Source organism: Salvelinus namaycush, chromosome 26, assembly GCF_016432855.1.
Source record: "Salvelinus namaycush isolate Seneca chromosome 26, SaNama_1.0, whole genome shotgun sequence".
Taxonomy (NCBI): domain Eukaryota; kingdom Metazoa; phylum Chordata; class Actinopteri; order Salmoniformes; family Salmonidae; genus Salvelinus; species Salvelinus namaycush.
Window position 1 is genome coordinate 14,549,018 of NC_052332.1, and position 19,160 is coordinate 14,568,177.

Below are 19,160 nucleotides of genomic sequence, written 5' to 3' on the forward strand. Positions count from 1 at the left end.
AGTCACTGAAGTTGAATGAAGAAGAAGTCAGCTTCTCAGGTAAGTTGTCCTTACTCCTCTCAGGGGCAGCAGGAACAGGAGCTTCATCTACAGGAAACAGGTAAGCAATGGGTATGCCACGTTGTAAGGTTATCTCCCTTGACGATACATTCCTGACTTTAACTGTTATTCTAGACGACACAACCATAGTCTGAATTTCAGGTGGCACAATATGTTTTTCTGGAAACCGTAAATCTTCTGGACACTGGGTTTCTGCAGGCCTATCGACCAAAATGGTCTGAGTACAAGGTGATGCAGGAAACTTTGAAATCCCGGTGACTCTTGCTAGTCCACCAGGGGGCAATGTTACAGATTTTGTCTGTGAAAACCATACTGTTCCTTTTTTTCTGCTCATCAACATCAGTTGGTATCTCTTTCATCTACTCATAAGCCTCTTTGATAACAGGATGAACTCATAGTGTGCATAGGAAATCTTCACCTCCTTGCTCTTCGCAAAGCATCATCAGCCTTCTCATCACAGAAGTATTTGTACCAACCAGGATAGAGACTTCACCTTTCACGGCCGGGTCTGGACAAACCAACACAAGTGCTTCTATGGTCTCCGCTACACCTACTACTGATCCTAAAAACTCCAACTTCAACTATAAATAAAGCCATCATAGGGGTATTGCTCTGAGCTAAGGCCCCAAATCGCCAAGGGTTCAATGGGCTTTAATGGCAGATGTGTTAAGTACTTGTTGTAAAAGGATCTGTAGAGTAGGGTAATCTGAGTCCCGCTATCTAGTAAAGCTTTAGCATAGATGCCTTCAATCTGTATGGGAACAACAGCACTAGGGCCCACTGAGCCGATAGGTAGTATATCTTCTGCTTCTTCACGTTTCCTGTTGCACTTGGTGGAACGTATCTTCACCGGGATGTCAGGCCGCTCCTTTACTGGGTCCCGCTGTAGTTTCCCATTGACCGTTTCTGGCTGATGAGACGCTTGTTGACTTTCCTCAGATTTTCTTTACCCTCACAGATTTTCTTCGCCCTCACAGTCTCGTTTGAAGTGTCTATCCTCTCCACATTTATAGCAGAATATACCAGGTCGGCCTTTATCCTTAGTGGGGCCTTGAGATGGATCAGCATTCTTCCTTCTGACTTTGAATGCGCAATCTGTCTTCTGTGTGAGTGTGTCAGGCTTACCTGTGGTGACAGCAGCAAACCTAAGACGAGTCATCTCAGTTTTCAAACCATTCAGTTCTTTCCTCAGCAGCTCCATGTCAGTGTTGACCTCTGTGGGTGCAGCAACAACTGGAGTGACAGCTGATGACATCACAACACATGTGGGAACAGTCCTGTTTTGAATCATATCTTCCTCCTCCCTTAACTCGTGAAGCAGCTCAGAGAAGGTAGGTGGATCACGCAGCTTGTAGGTCATCTGAATGCGAAGAGCAACCATGTCATGTGACTGTGCACCTCTCACAACATGTTCAATGAGTTTGCTATTCATCTCAGACAGTTCAATTTTGTTCAATCTCAGTTCGGAAGTTCGGATGAATGACATGCCCAAAGTAAACTGCCTGTTACTCAGGTCCAGAACCTAGGATATGCATATAATTGGTAGCATTGGATAGAAAACAGCCTCCTGTTGGATAGAATTGGATAGAAAACAGTTTATCTTTAAAATGGTGGATAATACTGGTATGTTCGAGGAATTTTAATTATGGGATTTCTGTTGTTTTGAATTTTGCGCCCTGCAATTTCACTGGCTGTTGTCGAGGTGGGACGCTAGCGATTTCAAAAAAGCTTTATGGCGAAAGCATACCATGAGATTATCTGAGGGCAGCGCCCCATATCAAAATACTTTTTCAAACCAGCACAGGTGTCACAAAATCACAAACAGCGATTAAATAAATCACTTACCTTTGAAGATCTTCCTCTGTTTGCAATACAAGCTACACAATGAATGGTCGTTTTGTTCGATAAAGTCCCTCTTTATATCCAAAAAAATCTGTTTAGTTGGCGCCATTGACTTCAGTAATCCACTCGTTCAACATGCATACAAACGAATCCAAAAATGTTGCGGTAAAGTTCGTCCAAACAAGTCAAACGATGGGTCTAATTAATCCTCAGGTACTCTAATATCTAAATGATCAAATTTAAGATGGAGAACAGTATGTTCAATAGGGAAGATAAATAACGAAGAGCGCGCACCTCATTCACGCGTGGAACAAGACTTTTTTAATGAGGGATACCTTGGAAAAACTACAACTACTTCTTTGTTTTCCAAAAAACAAGCCTGAAACCCTTTCTAAAGACTGTTGACATCTAGTGGAAGCCATAGCAACTGCAATCTGGGTCCTATCTATTTGTTTTTCCCATAGATTAGCATTGAAATGGCTTGTGACCTCAAACACTTTCTGGATGGATTTTCCTCAGGTTTTCGCCTGCCATATCAGTTTTGTTATACTCACAGACATTATTTTAACAGTTTTGGAAACTTTAGAGTGTTTTCTATCCAGATCTACTTATTATATGCACATCCTATCTTCTGGGCCTGAGTAGCAGGCAGTTTAATTTGGGCACGCTTTTCATCCATAATTCCGAATGCTGCCCCCTACCCTAGTGAAGTTAAGAACTTTGTAAACATCTTCTTATGTGGCATTGACATTAGTGACGTGCTTGAAACCAATAAATACGCCTATGTGACACAGATGACAGAATTTGGCTCACTATAATAAAGTGTTGATATTCCCATTTTATTCCATACATTTTTTTGCTTTATGTCTCGAGAATAAAACATTTTTAGTTGGCTCGTGAACCCTTTATACACACACAAAAATAGATTTTTCACACATTATAGCCATCAGACAAAAATGGATAACCACGGAAAGTGCAATAAAAACTTCAGCAAACAAGAGCTTGAAGTAATGGTGAAGGAAATAGAAGCCTGGAAAAGGTTGCTGTTGGGGAGACTCGATAACTGCGGGGTCACTGCAGAGACCAAAAAGAGAGGATGGGCGAGAGTGGCCGAGTCTGTCTCTGCCGTTCGGGGATATGACAAGGGACAGTGACGCCGTAAAATAGAAGAGGAACGACATCAAGTCAGCTGCTAAGAAGAAGGGAGCTGAGAGAAGCAGGGAGTTGAAGAAGACTGGAGGGGGGGGTATCGACCATTCATGTGGCCCAGCTGGAGGAGAAGGTGTTGTCCATGATAGGAGAGACGTGGTAGAGGGACTGCGGGCGGGCATAGACTCGGACTGCTCAACCCGTAAGTTAGCTAGCTAGCTAACGTGTAACAACATTAGCTAATTAGCCAACATAGCTAATGACATTAACGTTAGCTATGTTCGCCAAGTTCTTCTTTGCAAATTGACGTACTAACTCTAGTTATATAACATTTCTAGAATATTGAAATATATTGTTAATTACTAGCTAGCTAGATAATGCACGTTTAATTAGTTTTCTTGCAGTATTTTCATTTCTGGTAGCTAACTGTGTCTGTGGCGCAAGAAAACGTTCATGGTTGCAAAAGTATCCAGTCGTGCAGCTAACGTTACACTTGTTTACTTCTCTCCTCATATCAAGTCTACAGCTCTTGAAACGTTGTCATGCTGACACGATGTGTTTGACTTTCCAGAAATATCCATATTCCCCTGAGCCTGGATGTGGGAGCCATGGATCGTCACGATCATATGACAGAAGAACAAGCATAGGTAGGTGTTTGTTTGATTTCTCATTTAATAAGTTTATTATTATTCTATAATAGGCCTAAAACACATATCATTCCCATAACAACTTCATTGTATTTTCTCAACAGGTCATCACTGAAGACACGGAGGAGATGCGCCTGTTTCAGATCCTTATTCATCATGACACCCCAATGTACGAGCCAGTGCCACCCCGGGCAAGGAGGCTTGCTGGTGTGGAGGAGATGGTGGCTGTCCAGAGGACGCTCCTGGGGGAGGTCACGTCCCTGCGCAGGGTGCAGGAGAAGCTGCTGAAGGTGGAAGGTGAGAGATTAGCCCTGGAGAAGGAGAAGCTAGCCCTGGAGAAGGAGAAGTTTGCCATGGAAAAGCGAAGAAGACTTGAAGATTATTATTCTAAAATAAATCTGTTTCGATATCATGTAAATCTCCTCTTAATTACGTAATTTCTTGCTTCAGCGTTGTATCTACCAACAGCATTGTGGTCAGCGACAACATCCTGGTCAGGTACAGCTGGTGGAATGTCAGGTATATTGGGATGTGGCATCATGTATTGTATGCAGTTGTTATGCAAGATACATGCTGAGGTTATGATCTTGCATATTTTTGGGGGGCTGTATAAAAGAACTCCCCCAGAGTGGTCAACCTGGATTTCAGGACTCCGATAGATCTCTCTACTAAACTCCTCGTTTTCATCTGAGCGTGGTTGTAGTTCTCTTCTGCATCGTTGTTAGTGTTTAGGATTGGTGTCATGAGCCATGTTTTTTTTGTCCAGAGCCACTATCACCTAAAACCCCAAACATACAAAGCAGTAAATTGATATCATTAGAAGCAACACTATTTTAAGTGTTTCTGTGGACCACAAAACAATTAACTCCTTGTGGCTGCAGGGGTAGTATTGAGTAGCTTGGATGAAAGGTGCACAGAGGTGCCCAGAGTAAACGGCCTGCTCCTCAGTCATAGTTGCTAATATATGCATATTATTATTAGTATTGGATAGAAAACACTCTGAAGTTTCTAAAACTGTTTGAATTATGTCTGTGAGTATAACTGAATTATGTCTGTGAGTATAACAGAACTCATATGGCAGGCAAAAACCTGAGAAAAAATCCAAACAGGAAGTGGAAATTATTAGGCTGGTCGATTTTCAACCAAGATCCCATTGAAATTACAGCGAGATATGAATGAGTTTTCACTTCCTACGGCTTCCACTAGATGTCAACAGTCTGTAGAACTTTGTCTGATGCCTCTACTGTGAAGGGGGGCCGAATGAGAGAGGAATTAGTCAAGTCTGCCATGACCTGACCATGCTTTCACCATGCGCGTTCACATAAGAGGGAGCTCTGTTCCATCGCTCATCTGAAGTCAATGTAATTCTCCAGTTGGAACGTTATTCAAGATTTATGTTAACAACATTCTAAAGCTTGATTCAATACATCGTTTGACATGTTTCTACTAACTGTTACTGAACTTTTGGACATTTCGTCAGCTTTTAGGGAACGCGCTTCGTGACTTTGGAATTGTTTACCAAACGCGCAAACAAAAGTAGCTAATTGGACATAAATAACAGACATTATCGAACAAATCAAGCATTTATTGTGGACCTGGGATTCCTGGGAGTGCATTCTGATGAAGATCATCAAAGGTAAGGAAACATTTATCATGTAATTTCTGGTTTCTGTTGACTCCAACATGGCGGCTAATTTGACTATTGTTCTGAGCGCCGTCTCAGATTATTGCATGGATTGCAAAGTTTTTTTTAAATCTGACACAGCGGTTGCATTAAGGAGAGGTATATCTATAATTCCATGTGTATTACTTGTATTATCATCTACATTTATGATGAGTATTTCTGTTGAAACGATGTGGCTATGCAAAATCACTGGATGTTTTTGGAACTAGTGAACGTAACACGCCAATGTAAACTCAGAATTTGATATAAATATGAACCTTATCAAACAAAACATACATGTATTGTGTAACATGAAGTCCTATGAGTGTCATCTGATGACGATCATCAAAGGTTAGTGATTAATTTTATCTCTATTTGTGCTTTTTGTGACTCCTCTCTTTGGCTGGAAAAATGTCTGTGCTTATTGTGGTTTGGTGTGACCTAACATATTCGTTTGTGGTGCTTTCGCTGAAAAGGATATTTGAAATCGGACACTTTGGTGGGATTAACAACAAGATTACCTTTAAAATGGTATAAGACACATGTATGTCTGAGGAATTTTAATTATGAGATTTCTGTTTTTTTAATTTGGCGCCCTGCACTTTCACTGGCTGTTGTCATATCGATCCCGTTACCGGGATTGCAGCCCTAAGAAGTTTAAACAGGTATCAGATAAATAATAGCCATCCATCAGGAATGTGACCTTCCTCAAACTTGATTCCCAGGGCCTAATTTGATTTAATGAAGGAGTCATGTATGCTCCCGGGCCATTTGGCAACAACATTTGCGGAGGCTAGTATGACTTTGCAGACTACTTGCGCATTAATAGAATGGAAGTTCTTTCGATTGAAATACATTTCCTTCTCATCACGTGGACCCTATCAGGAGAAATGGTGCAAACTCTACTTATGTAGACATGTTTTGACAGAAGCTTGTCATCGTCACTGACCTTTATTGCCACATGGGTCCCATCCACAGCACCAAGAGTGCATCACACACTGCACTAACCACCCGACTCACAGAGGACTGACTAACTGTCCCTGCAAGCAAGGCTTGAAAGGATCCCAATGCTAGAAATCTCAGGGCTATTATGATTTGAAGGACGATTGAAAGAGGATAGGATCTCATGGTCTTTCTTTTTAAGTTTTCATTTAGAAGGTCAGCCAACTACATGATAGTGTCGTGGTAGTTGATATTTCCTCAGTAAAACATGGTCAGGAACATGTAGAGGATCCATCCGATCTCTGAGGGGCCTCTGTGGGTTCTCCCTCTCTCTCCCGCTCTCTAGCAGCTACCTAAAGAACTTCCATCCTTTAATCTACAGTATCATAGTAAGCTTTGAATCACAAAATATTCCTGTTTTATAATTCTGTTATTGTTATTTTAATAACTTTTCTAATCAATACATTTAGCTTTGACATCATTTGATTTTATATGACCATTTCAACAATTATTATTATAATATTCATTATTTTGTCAAATATTTATTTTACTTTTAACCTTTTATTTACCTAGGCAAGTCAGTTAAGAACAAATTCTTATTTACAATGACGGCCTAATGGTTAACTGCCTTGTTCAGGGGCAGAACAACAGATTTTTACCTTGTCCGCTTGGGGATTCGATCTAGCAACCTTTCGGTTACTGGCCCAACGATCTAACCACTAGGCTACCTGCCGCCCCAAAATATGTCATTAAAGGCTTTTCAAATTAAGGTTTACATTGATGTTTTTAGTTATAATGTATTTTTTAAATGCTCACCTCCTGGGCCCAGTCTGCACAAGACAAGGGTTTAGCTATCCTAAAGTTAAGGACATTTCCAAGAAGAAATCGTAAAGCATTATTTAATAATGTACACAATTCCAAGCAGGAAAACCCTTTCAAAATCACGTATTCCACAACTGTACGAGAGCACACAGGCTTCAGTGCGGGAAAGAGTCCAAAAAGCTACTGCAGTTTGCCTTACCACTGACTGCTGGACATCAAGGCTGCTGGACACCACGTCTTACATCTTGGTTACATGTCATTTCATTGAAGATTTTTCAATGTCTACACCAGATGGGGATGCCTGAGCTGAGGCATAAACAAGACTGCACTACAAAGTGGAATTCAACATTTTACCAGGGCAACAGGAAGAAGAGGGATCAGATGGAGCAGAAGCACCAGCAGTAGTGCCACAAACGTCTGCTGTTTGACGAGAGAGCAACTGGGGATGCAGCACGAAGGAATCCCTCAGCAGATGCCATAATGGAGGTCCGATCCAATTTGGAAGAGCCCCTCCTCCAAAGATCTGCAGATCCTCTGAGCTGGTGGAAGAACGAGGCCTCTGTCTACCCACGGCTTACTAAAGTCATGACAGGGAGACTCTGTATAGTGGCCACATCCGTTCCCTCTGAGGGTCTTCTCCAAAATAGGACAAATAATTACTGAGAGAAGCATCAGCCCCTCGAAAGTGAGGCAGCTTGCATTTCTGAATGCAAATCTCTCATAAAAGCAAAATATGGTCAGTCTTGCTGTGTGCTGCTGGTTATAACATGGCAATAAAGAAGAGAGAGAAAAGAGGGACCAGTTTAATGTTTTAACTGGGATGCTGCAGTTTTGAACATTGTTATTTATTTTTCTTTGATATGGTGCAATATTCTATTATTATGTTGTTCAGATCGTATTCATTTTGAATTGTTACATTTATAGGCACTTTGCTTAAATACATTAAAAACGATATACTTTAAATGCACGTGTAAGGGCATCCTTTTAAAAAATTGTGGGATGCTGCAGTTAAGCAAATTTTATTTATTTTTCTTTGATATGGTGCAATATTCTATTATGCTGTTCAGATTGTATTCGTTTTGAATGGTTAGATTTATATGTACTTTGTTTATATACATTAAAAAGTTATACTTTAAATGCACATGTTTAATAGCATTCTTTTTCATAACAAACCAATTAATTTTTAAATACATTGTGGTTAAGGTAGAGTATGATTTCATTTTATAATTTAATTTTGAATTGTTTTAACACCAATCATAGTCAAACTATCCAAACTGTTAGACTTTAAAAAATACAAAACGTATGTTTTAATTAAAGAGCCGTTTGGGAGCCAAAAGAGCCGGCTCTTTTTGGTGAGCTGAGACGAACGAGCCGGCTCACTGAAAAGAGCCGGAATTCCCATCACTACGAGGCCTCAGCAACAACAGAAAACCGCGTAGCCATCTGCACACCACCCATAGTCCATCTTGATTGGCCCAAACGATCACACACCCTTCACGTGAACAGAAACTGTCCCAACGTTTTTAATGAAACAGTACATAATAATTTAACCAACATAGGCACAACAACGAAGGCTGTAGTAAAACGTAGAGTTTATGAAAATAAAACAAATCTGATTAAATTAATACAAGGTATACAACACATACATCCACATATTATTATTACCACTAAACCATAGTTCTAAATACATGTTTAATAGGGTATTTCATATGCATACTTCCTTTTATTCTCCTCAGAAGCCGTGATTACACGTTGCATTAACATGTGGTTTTCGTCATGTGATCAAGATGATTCGATCACTATATAATCGTGACTTGTTGCATCTACACATGATAATAAAATGTGTCTCTAGCTGGCCACTGCATCCATATTGTGACCAGATTCCCTGTGCCCTCCCTATATATAAATTAATCAAACCTGCTTTGAACCTACCCAAATCAAATCATATTTTATTTGTCACATGCGCCAAATACAACAGGTGTAGGTAGACCTTACAGTGAAATGCTTACTTACAAGCCCTTATTAACCAACAATGCAGTTTAGGAAAATACATTGTTTATAAAGTAAGAGATAAAAATATTAAATAATTAAAGAGCAACAGTAAAATAACAATAGCGGTGCTATATACAAGGGGTACCGGTGTCGAGGTAATTGAGGTAATATGTACATGTAGGTAGAGTTATTAAAGTGACACAGGCTGTATAAATCGACAGAAAACAGCACACTTTTACAGTCAATAGTTTATACTCTCATCATTAGAGCCTACCTTTGTTATCCAACGATTTAAGACAGGGCGTAATAGGCTGCTTTCCGGATAACCGTGACCTGTCCACCACCATTCAAATAAATATTCAGAGAATCTCTCCCGTCCCCCAAAAAGTCATCGCACAAACGAGCTGAGTATCTGGATGTGTGCACAAAATATAATTGATGCACGGTATAAATTCAAATGACACGTTGGGCCCTTATGCACACAGTAGAAACAGAAGAAGGTTAAAATACAGAGTAGGCTAAGCACATCTCCGAATGGCGCAACGCATTAATTCAAACATGTCTGTACGGGTTGATCTTTACGCATGGATGTTTACATACGATGTCTTTATAATTCTGTTCATGATTGAAAAGGAAAATATTTTAAACTCGCTAAAGAAACGGACATATATAGTCCTACAATGGACCACGCATGTAAAGCAAATACTATGGAGGGATAAAGTGTAAATCTAAAAGTAGCCTAGTTCTTCCTATTGTAGGCTACATTATATTGGACAGCGTCAAACAAAAATAGAAAGTTGTGCGCCTTTACGCATCAGTTTGGACATCTTCTGCACTTTATTGCTATAGATAAATTTGTCTGGAAAATGCTCAAAGATTCACAGAATATCCTATAATAAACAGGACTGCATTTTATACCAGAGATTGTTATTTTTTATAGGGTTAAACAGTAGCCCACCAAAGGGGGTAAATGTGACATGCTGAGAGAAGAACCAACTTGGCTTCGTTTCCTCTAAATCATTGATCAATGATAATTCACTAACATAGTCTTATTGAGAGTTGATAGACTGATAGCCTGCCCTATACTAGCATTACATAATTTAAACTGAATTATGAATTGGGGATGCATGGGAAGGTGGAATTGGGATTGGGTTCTTCCATTTCCACTCCTACTATTACAGTACTTGACCTTTATGTACAATGTTTTGAAATGTTTGCTTTGCGCTGGCTTTGGATGTGGGAATGGGAGAACCCATTTTGCCCTCATCACAACTTACATATCTTTATTTCTATATGCTTGAGCTAATTTTGCCAATTTTGCCAATAGGCAATTGGTTTGTAATGAAAACTATGATCTTAATTCTGGAGAAATTGTAGAGGTATGATTGTCCATAATTATACCTCATCTGGCCAGCGTGATTTTTTGTTGTTGAGAAGACTTGACAACCGTGACGTTAGCCAAATGTTGTGCTTTGGTTGTCAGGATTCGTTTACACTTCAAGGATATCCATACAAGATGCGTCTTCGACTACCTCTGGATGTGGTTAGGAAGATCTAATCATAGTCAGATCACAATGCATTTTTTGACTGTCTACACCTGTCGACAAATGTGTGAACAATCATAGTCAACAAATGTGTGCACAATCAGAATGTGGACAAGATCAGAACAACAGCATGTTGGAACCAGGTATTAACGGGGCTAGGGAAACCTCAGCCCTGATGAAGCAGATCAGCACCCAAAATGGCCATCTATCCATTCGGTAGAGGAGGACTTCCTCACTATGACTCAAGTACAATTGAAAGCATCCTGTCGGGCTGTATCACCGCCTGGTATGGCAACTGCACCGCCCGCAACCGCAAGGCTCTCCAGAGAGTGGTGCGGTCTGCCCATCGCATTACCGGGGGCAAACTACCCGCCCTCCAGGACACCTACACCACCCGATGTCACAGCAAGGCCAAAAAGATCATTAAGGACATCAAACACCCGAGCCACTGCCTGTTCACCCCGCTATCATCGAGAAGGCGAGGTCAGTACAGGTGCATCGATGCTGGGACCGAGAGACTGAAAAACTGCTTATATCTCAAGGCCATCAGACTGTTAAACAGCCATGACTAATATATTCGAGGCTGCTGCCTATAGGCATAGACATAGACAACTGTATGTTGTGTAATTTGTTTGATATTACTTGTTAGATATTACTGCACTGTCGGCGCTAGAAGCACAGGCATTTCGCTGCACCCGCAAAAACATCTGCTTATCACGTGTATGTGACCAATAACATTTGATTTGATTTGAAGTAGAAAGGAAAGGAGGAACGCAGTGTTCTATCTTCACATGCAATCTATCTTGCAGGTTGTCACTAGTTTACAGCTATACAGCGCCTTCAGACAATATCCACACCCCTTGTCTTTTTCCAAATGTTGTTGTTTTACAGCCTGATTTAGGATTATTTAAAAAAATTACAATATCATCCACCCTCTTCAGAGGACACATATATTTTTTGTTTTTACAGCTTTTCTGCTACATATACATACATTGTACTTTTAAAAACAGCAATCACATAACAATAATACATTACCGAACATAAACTCTTAATCCCACCCCGCTGCCGCTCTCAGCCCATCCCACCTATCAACATAGACCACCCTGGTTTGGTTTCCATGTGCCATATATTTTTCAATTGTGCTGTGATGTTTTACATAAATGTTGAACCTTTCTAATCGTATAGTATTCACAGATTGTAAACTAAAGATGAAAACCTTTCTTATGAGTATTATTATATTATTGATTGATAATATGACTTTCCAAATCATCCAACACTGCTATTTGTAAGGTTCATTTTGTGAATGGTGTGATTTTTTTAACCATTCCTGAACCTGTGACCAGAAATATAGCATTATGTTAGTGGTAAGGATTTTGTATAATAATTTAAATGGAAAAACTCAGTGTTGAATCAAGTGTTGTTTTTTTGTATCAGTTCATATACCATGTGCCATGGAGCGGTACATGGAAAATCTCTTCCAATTTATTTTGCAACCTGTATGGCGCAGCAGCCAACATTTTTTTCTTCAAATGAAACTGGTAAATTGTTCCATTTATGCCAATCCTTTTCATCCAATTTGTATCTTTAATATACATAACCAGTCAAAAGTTTGCACACATCTTCTCATTCCAGGGTTTTTCTTTATTTTTACTATTTTCTACAATGTAGAATAATAGTGAAGACATCAAATGAAACATGAAATAATGAAATAACACATACTGTACGGAATCATGTAGTAATGTCACGTTCCTGACCTGTTTTCTCTTGTTTTGTATGTGTTTAGTTGGTCAGGGCGTGAGTTGGGATGGGCAGTCTGTGTTGTTTGTTCTATGTGGGAGTGTGTTGGTTAATTAGCCTTATATGGTTCTCAATCAGGGACAGGTGTTATTCATTTCCTCTGATTGAGAATCATATATAGGTAGGCTGTTTTACACTGTTAGTTTGTGGGTGATTGTCTTCCGTGTCTGTGTATGTTGCGCCACATGGGACTGTTTCGGTTTGTTTGTTTGTCGGTTTTTGTGTAGTCTATTTTCCTGTTCGTGCGTTCTTCGTGTCATGTAAGTTCGTTTGTTCAGGTCTGTTGACTGCGTTTGTTATTTTGTAAATTCTCAAGTGTTTCGTGTTCGTCTATCATTTAAATAAATTCATTATGACTGCATACCTCGATGCGTATTGGTCCGATCCTTGCTCCTCCTCTTCGGATGAAGAGGAGGAGGAAATCCGTTACAGAATCACCCACCAACAAAGGATCAAGCAACGAGGGAGAAAGAAGCAACAACAAACGCAGGATTACAGGAATTGGGAGGAAATTCTGGACCGCGAAGTACCAGGAGAATATAATCGCCCCAAAGCTGAGCTGGAGGCAGCGAAAGCAGAGAGGCGGCGATTTGAGGAGCAAGCACGGAAACAGAAGGTGGAGAGGCATCTGGGTTATAATTCATGGGAGGAGTTGGACAGATGGGCGATCGACCCAAGGAGAGTGCCGGAGCCCGCCTGGGATTCAATGGAGCAATGTGCGGAGGGATACCGGAGAATGGAGGCAGCACGACGACACGGTAGGAAGCCTGTTAGACAATCCCAAAAATGTATTGGGGGGGGGCTTAAAGGGAATGTGGCGAAGTCAGGTAGGAGACCTGCGCCAACTCCCTGTACTTACCGTGGAGAGCGAGAGTACGGGCAGATACCGTGTTACGCAGTAGAGCGCACGGTGTCTCCTGTACGTGTGCATAGCCCGGTGCGGTACATACCAGCTCCTCGTATCTGCCGGGCTAGATTGAGCATTGAGCCAAATGCCATGAAGCCGGCTCTACATATATGGCCTCCAGTACGTCTCCTTGGGCCGGCTTACATGGCACCAGCCTTACGCATGGTGTCCCCGGTTCACCTACATAGCCCGGTGCGGGTTATTCCACCTCCCCGCACTGGTCGGGCGACGGGGAGTATTCAACCAGGTAAGGTTGGGCAGGCTCAATGCTCAAGGGAGCCAGTACGCCTGCACGGTCCGGTATTTCCGGCGCCACCTTCCCGCCCCAGCCTAGTACCACCAGTGCCTACACCACGCACCAGGCTTCCTGTGCGTCTCCAGAGCCCAGTTCCTCCTCCACGCACTAGCCCTGTGGTGTGTGTCTCCAGCCCGGTACCACCAGTTCCGGAACCACGCACCAAGCTTCCTGTGCGTCTCCAGAGTCCTGTGCATCCTGTTGCTGCTCCCCGCACTAGCCCTGAGATGCGTGTCCCCAGCCCGGTACCACCAGTTCCGGCACCACGCACTAGGCCTAATGTGCGTCCCCAGGGTCCAGTATGCCCTGTTCCTTCTCCCCGCACTAGCCTGAAGGTGCGTGTCCTTAGCCCGGTGCCTCCAGTTCCGGCACCACGCACCAGGCCTACAGTGCGCCTCATCCGGCCAGAGCCATCCGTCTGCCCAGCGCCATCTGAGCCATCCGTCTCCCCAGCGCCATCTGAGCCATCCGTCTCCCCAGCGCCATCTGAGCCATCCGTCTCCCCAGCGCCATCTGAGCCATCCGTCTCCCCAGCGCCGTCTGAGCCATCCGTCTGCCCAGTGCCGTCTGAGCCATCCGTCTGTCCCGAGCCGTCAGAGCCGTTAGTCAGTCAGGAGCCGTCAGAGCCGTTAGTCAGTCAGGATCTGCCAGAGCCGCCAACCAGACAGGATCTGCCAGAGCCGCCAACCAGACAGGATCTGCCAAAGCCGCCAACCAGACAGGATCTGCCAGAGCCGCCAACCAGACAGGATCTGCCAGAGCCGCCAACCAGACAGGATCTGCCAGAGCCGTCAGCGAACCATGAGCGTCCAGAGCCGCCAGCGAGCCATGAGCGTCCAGAGCCGTCAGCCAGCCATGAGCGTCCAGAGCCGTCAGCTAGCCATGAGCGTCCAGAGCCGTCAGCCAGCCATGAGCGTCCAGAGCCGTCAGCGAGCCATGAGCGTCCAGAGCCGTCAGCGAGCCATGAGCGTCCAGAGCCGTCAGCCAGCCATGAGCGTCCAGAGCTGTCAGCCAGCCATGAGCGTCCAGAGCCGTCAGCTAGCCATGAGCGTCCAGAGCCGTCAGCCAGTCATGAGCTGCTATTTATCCAGAACTGCCCCTCAGTCCAGAGCTGTCTCTCTGTCCGGAGCTGCCCTTCAGTCCGGAGTTGCCCCTCTATCCTGAGCTACCTCTCTATCCTGACCTACCTCTCTGTCCTGAGCTATCTCTCTGTCCTGAGCTACCTTATCCCGGTGCTGCCCCTTATCTCAACGGTACCCTTTAAATTAAGTGGGTGGAATAGGAGGGTGGTCATTCAGAGGGGAATACGGAAGCTGGGATTGACTATGGTGGGGTGGGGACCTCGCCCAGAGCCTGAGCCACCACCGTGGTCAGATGCCCACCCAGACCCTCCCCTAGACTTTGTGCTGGTGCGCCCGGAGTTCGCACCTTAAGGGGGGGGTTATGTCACGTTCCTGACCTGTTTTCTCTTGTTTTGTATGTGTTTAATTGGTCAGGGCGTGAGTTGGGATGGGCAGTCTGTGTTGTTTGTTCTATGTGGGAGTGTGTTGGTTAATTAGCCTTATATGGTTCTCAATCAGGGACAGGTGTTATTCATTTCCTCTGATTGAGAATCATATATAGGTAGGCTGTTTTACACTGTTAGTTTGTGGGTGATTGTCTTCCGTGTCTGTGTATGTTGCGCCACACGGGACTGTTTCGGTTTGTTTGTTCGTTCGGTTTTTGTGTAGTCTATTTTCCTGTTCGTGCGTTCTTCGTGTCATGTAAGTTCGTTTGTTCAGGTCTGTTGACTGCGTTTGTTATTTTGTAAATTCTCAAGTGTTTCGTGTTCGTCTATCATTTAAATAAATTCATTATGACTGCATACCTCGATGCGTATTGGTCCGATCCTTGCTCCTCCTCTTCGGATGAAGAGGAGGAGGAAATCCGTTACAAGTAAACAAACAAGAGAAACAACTCATATTATGTTTTATATTTGAGATTCTTCATGGGAGCCAGCCTTTGCCTTGATGACAGCTTTGCACACTCTTGGCATTCTCTCAACCAGCTTCATGAGGTAGTCACCTGGAATTAATTTCAATTAATAGGTGTGCCTTGTTAAAAGTTAATTTGTGGAATTTCTTTCCTTCTTAATGTGTTTGAGCCAATCAGTTGTGTTGTGACATGGTACTTGAGGTATACAGAATATAGCCCTATATGGTAAAATACCAAGTCCATATTATGTCAAGAACAGATCAAATAAGAGAAACGACAGTCCATCATTACTTTGAAACATGAAGGTCGGTCAATAAGGAAAATTTGAAGACTTTGAAAGTTTCTTCAAGTGCAGTTGCAATACCCATCAAGCGCTATGATGAAACTGGCTCTCATGAGGACCGCCACAGGAAAGGAAGACCTAGAGCTACCTCTGCTGCAGAGGATAAGTTCATTAGAGTTACCAGCCTCAGAAATTGGTTCCAACCGCTGTGTCTTTGTGAGACGCAGAGTAGGAGAACGAATGATCTCTGCATGTGTGGTTACCACCGTGAAGCATGGAGGAGGAGGTGTGATGGTGCTTTGCTGGTGACACTGTCAGTGATTTATTTAGAATTCAGGGCACACTTAACCAGCATGGCTACCACAGCATTCTGCAGCGTTATGCCATCCCATCTGGTTTCTGCTTAGTGGAACTATCATTTGTTTTATAACAGGACAATGGCCCAACACACATCTAGGCTGTGTAAGGGCTATTTTACCAAGAAAGAGAGGGATGGAGTGCTGCGTCAGATGACCTGGCCTTCACAATCACCCGACCTCAAACCAATTGAGATGATTTGGGATGAGTTGGAATGCAGAGTGAAGAAAAAGCAGCCAAGTTCTCAGGATATGTGGAAACTTCTTCAAGACTGTTGGAAAACCATTCCAGGTGAAGCTGGTTCAGAGAATGCCAAGAGTGTGCAAAGCTGTCATCATGGCAAAGGGTGGTAACTTTGAAGAATCTCAAATATAAAATATATTTTGATTTGTTTAACACTTTTTTGGTTACTACAGGATTCCATACGTGTTATTTCATAGTTTTGATTTCTTCACAACTGTAGAAAATAGTAAAAATAATAATAATAAAAATACCTTATTTATAAACGAACCACCAAGACTCTTCCTAGAGCTGGCCGCCCGGCCAAACTGAGCAATCAGGGGAGAAGGGTCCAAGGTGACCAAGAACCCAATGGTTACTCTGACAGAGCTCCAGAGTTTGTCCGTGGAGATGGGAGAACCTTCCAGAAGAACAACCATCTCTGCAGCATTTCACCAATTAGGCCTTTATGGTAGAGTGGCCAGACGGAAGCCACTCCTCAGTAAAAGGCACATGACAACCCGCTTGGATTTTGCCAAAAGCCACCTAAAGGACCCAGACCATGAGAAACAAGATTCTCTGGTCTGATGAAACCAAGATTGAACTCTGGCCTGAATGCCAAGCATCACGTCTGGAGGAAACCTGGCACCATCCCTACAGTGAAGCATGGTCGTGGCAGCATCATGCTGTGGGGATGTTTTTCAGTGGCAGAGACTAGTCAGGATCGAGGGAAAGATGAACGGCGCAAAGTACAGAGAGAGAGAGATCTTTGATGAAAACCTGCCACAGAGCGCTCAGGACTTCAGACTGGGGTGAAGATTTATCTTCCAAAAGGACAACGACCCAAGCACACAGCCAGGACAATGCAGGAGTGGCTTGGGGACATGTCCTTGAGTGGCCCAGCCAGAGGCCGGACTTGAACACGATCGAACATCTCTGAAGAGACCTAAAGATAGCTGTTCGGCAACGCTCTCCGTCCAACCTGACAGAGCTTGAGAGGGTCTGCAGAAAATAATGTACCATCATACCCAAGAAGACTCGTGGCTGTAATCGCTGCCAAAGGTGCATTAACAAAGCAAAACAAAATGGTCTGAATACTTAAGTAAATGTGATATTTCAGTTGTTTTTAAAAATTAATTTTCAACAATTTCTGAAAACCTGTTTTTGCTTTGTCATTATGGGTTATTGCGTGTAGATTGATGAGTTTTTTTTTATTAACATTTTAGAATAAGGCTGTAATGTAACAAAATGTGGAAAAAGTCAAGGGGTATAAATACTTTTTGAATGCACTGTAGGTAGTCTCTCCCTTTATCCCACAGGGATTACTGAACACAGACAGAGGAATTCAAATGCAAACTCACAATTACTACCAAACAGGTTTTTATGTCTCCTTTAAAATCTTTTAACTACTTGTATTTGCTAGACAACGTTGATCTATACGTAGATATATTCCTTTGTCTTCATCACATTCCACTAAAAACAAAGCTTTTTAGGAGTAGGCTACTGTACTACGTGCACCACTATAAATATCGCTGTATTTTATCTGCATATGATGGCGAAATCCTATTGTCCTATCTAGTCATGCTCGGAATGTGTCTTTGTTTGCCATTGCTGTTCTGTATCCCACCCACACATACACCCGCACCGTGAAAATACACCAATGTATTATTGTGAATGCCTTCATAGAGTACAGATAATGACATAGTTACAATTACCACGTCATGGCGATCATTTTTTTGTTGTTGGGTTAAGGTTGAGAGAAAGACCACACCTCACATAGTTATGGCTGATATGAGGTGCTTAGATAAACCCGTAGACACAGTTCACGTAGACTTAGTATAGTCCAACCGGATTGTCCACCCATACTGTACAGTTCACCCGTAAACTGTAAAGGACAGAATGCAGGTAAATTGACAGTGGTGTGTTGTGACAAGCATTAGTATCTCAGGTGTCTATCAGGTTCTGTTCCGATCCCTGATTTGTTTGTGTCCTCTCTGCCTCCATCTCAATCTCTACTGTGAGCCTGGTGTACTATATGTCAAATTCTTCAAACATGTACTGGCAGAAACATTATGACACACTCGTATGACAGGGGCATTCTCTTTTCTGGTTCAACAAACTGGTGAGTGAACACATTATTTAAACACATTGACTGGAAGATACACTACATGACCAAAAGTATGTGGACACCTGCTCGTCAAACATCTCATTCCAAAATCATGGGCATTAATATGAGGTTGGTCCCCCCTTTGCTGCAATAACAGCCTCCACTCTTCTGGGAAGGCTTTCCACTAGATGTTGGAACATTGCTGAATGGACTTGCTTCCATTCAGCCACAAGAGCATTCCTGAGGTCGGGGACTGACGTTGGGCATTTAGGCCTGGCTTGCAATCTGCATTTCAATTCATCCCAAAGGTGTGCGATGGGGTTGAGGTCAGGGCTCTGTGCAGGCCAGTCAAGTTCTTCCACACTGATCTTGACAAACCATTTCTGTATGGACCTCGCTTTGTGCACGGGGGCATTGTTATGCTGAAACAGGAAAGGGCCTTCCCCAAACTGTTGCCACAAATTTGGAAGCACAGAATTGTCTAGAATGTCATTGTATGCTGAAGCATTAAGATTTCCCTTCACTGGAACTAAGGGGTCTAGCCCGAACCATGGAAAACA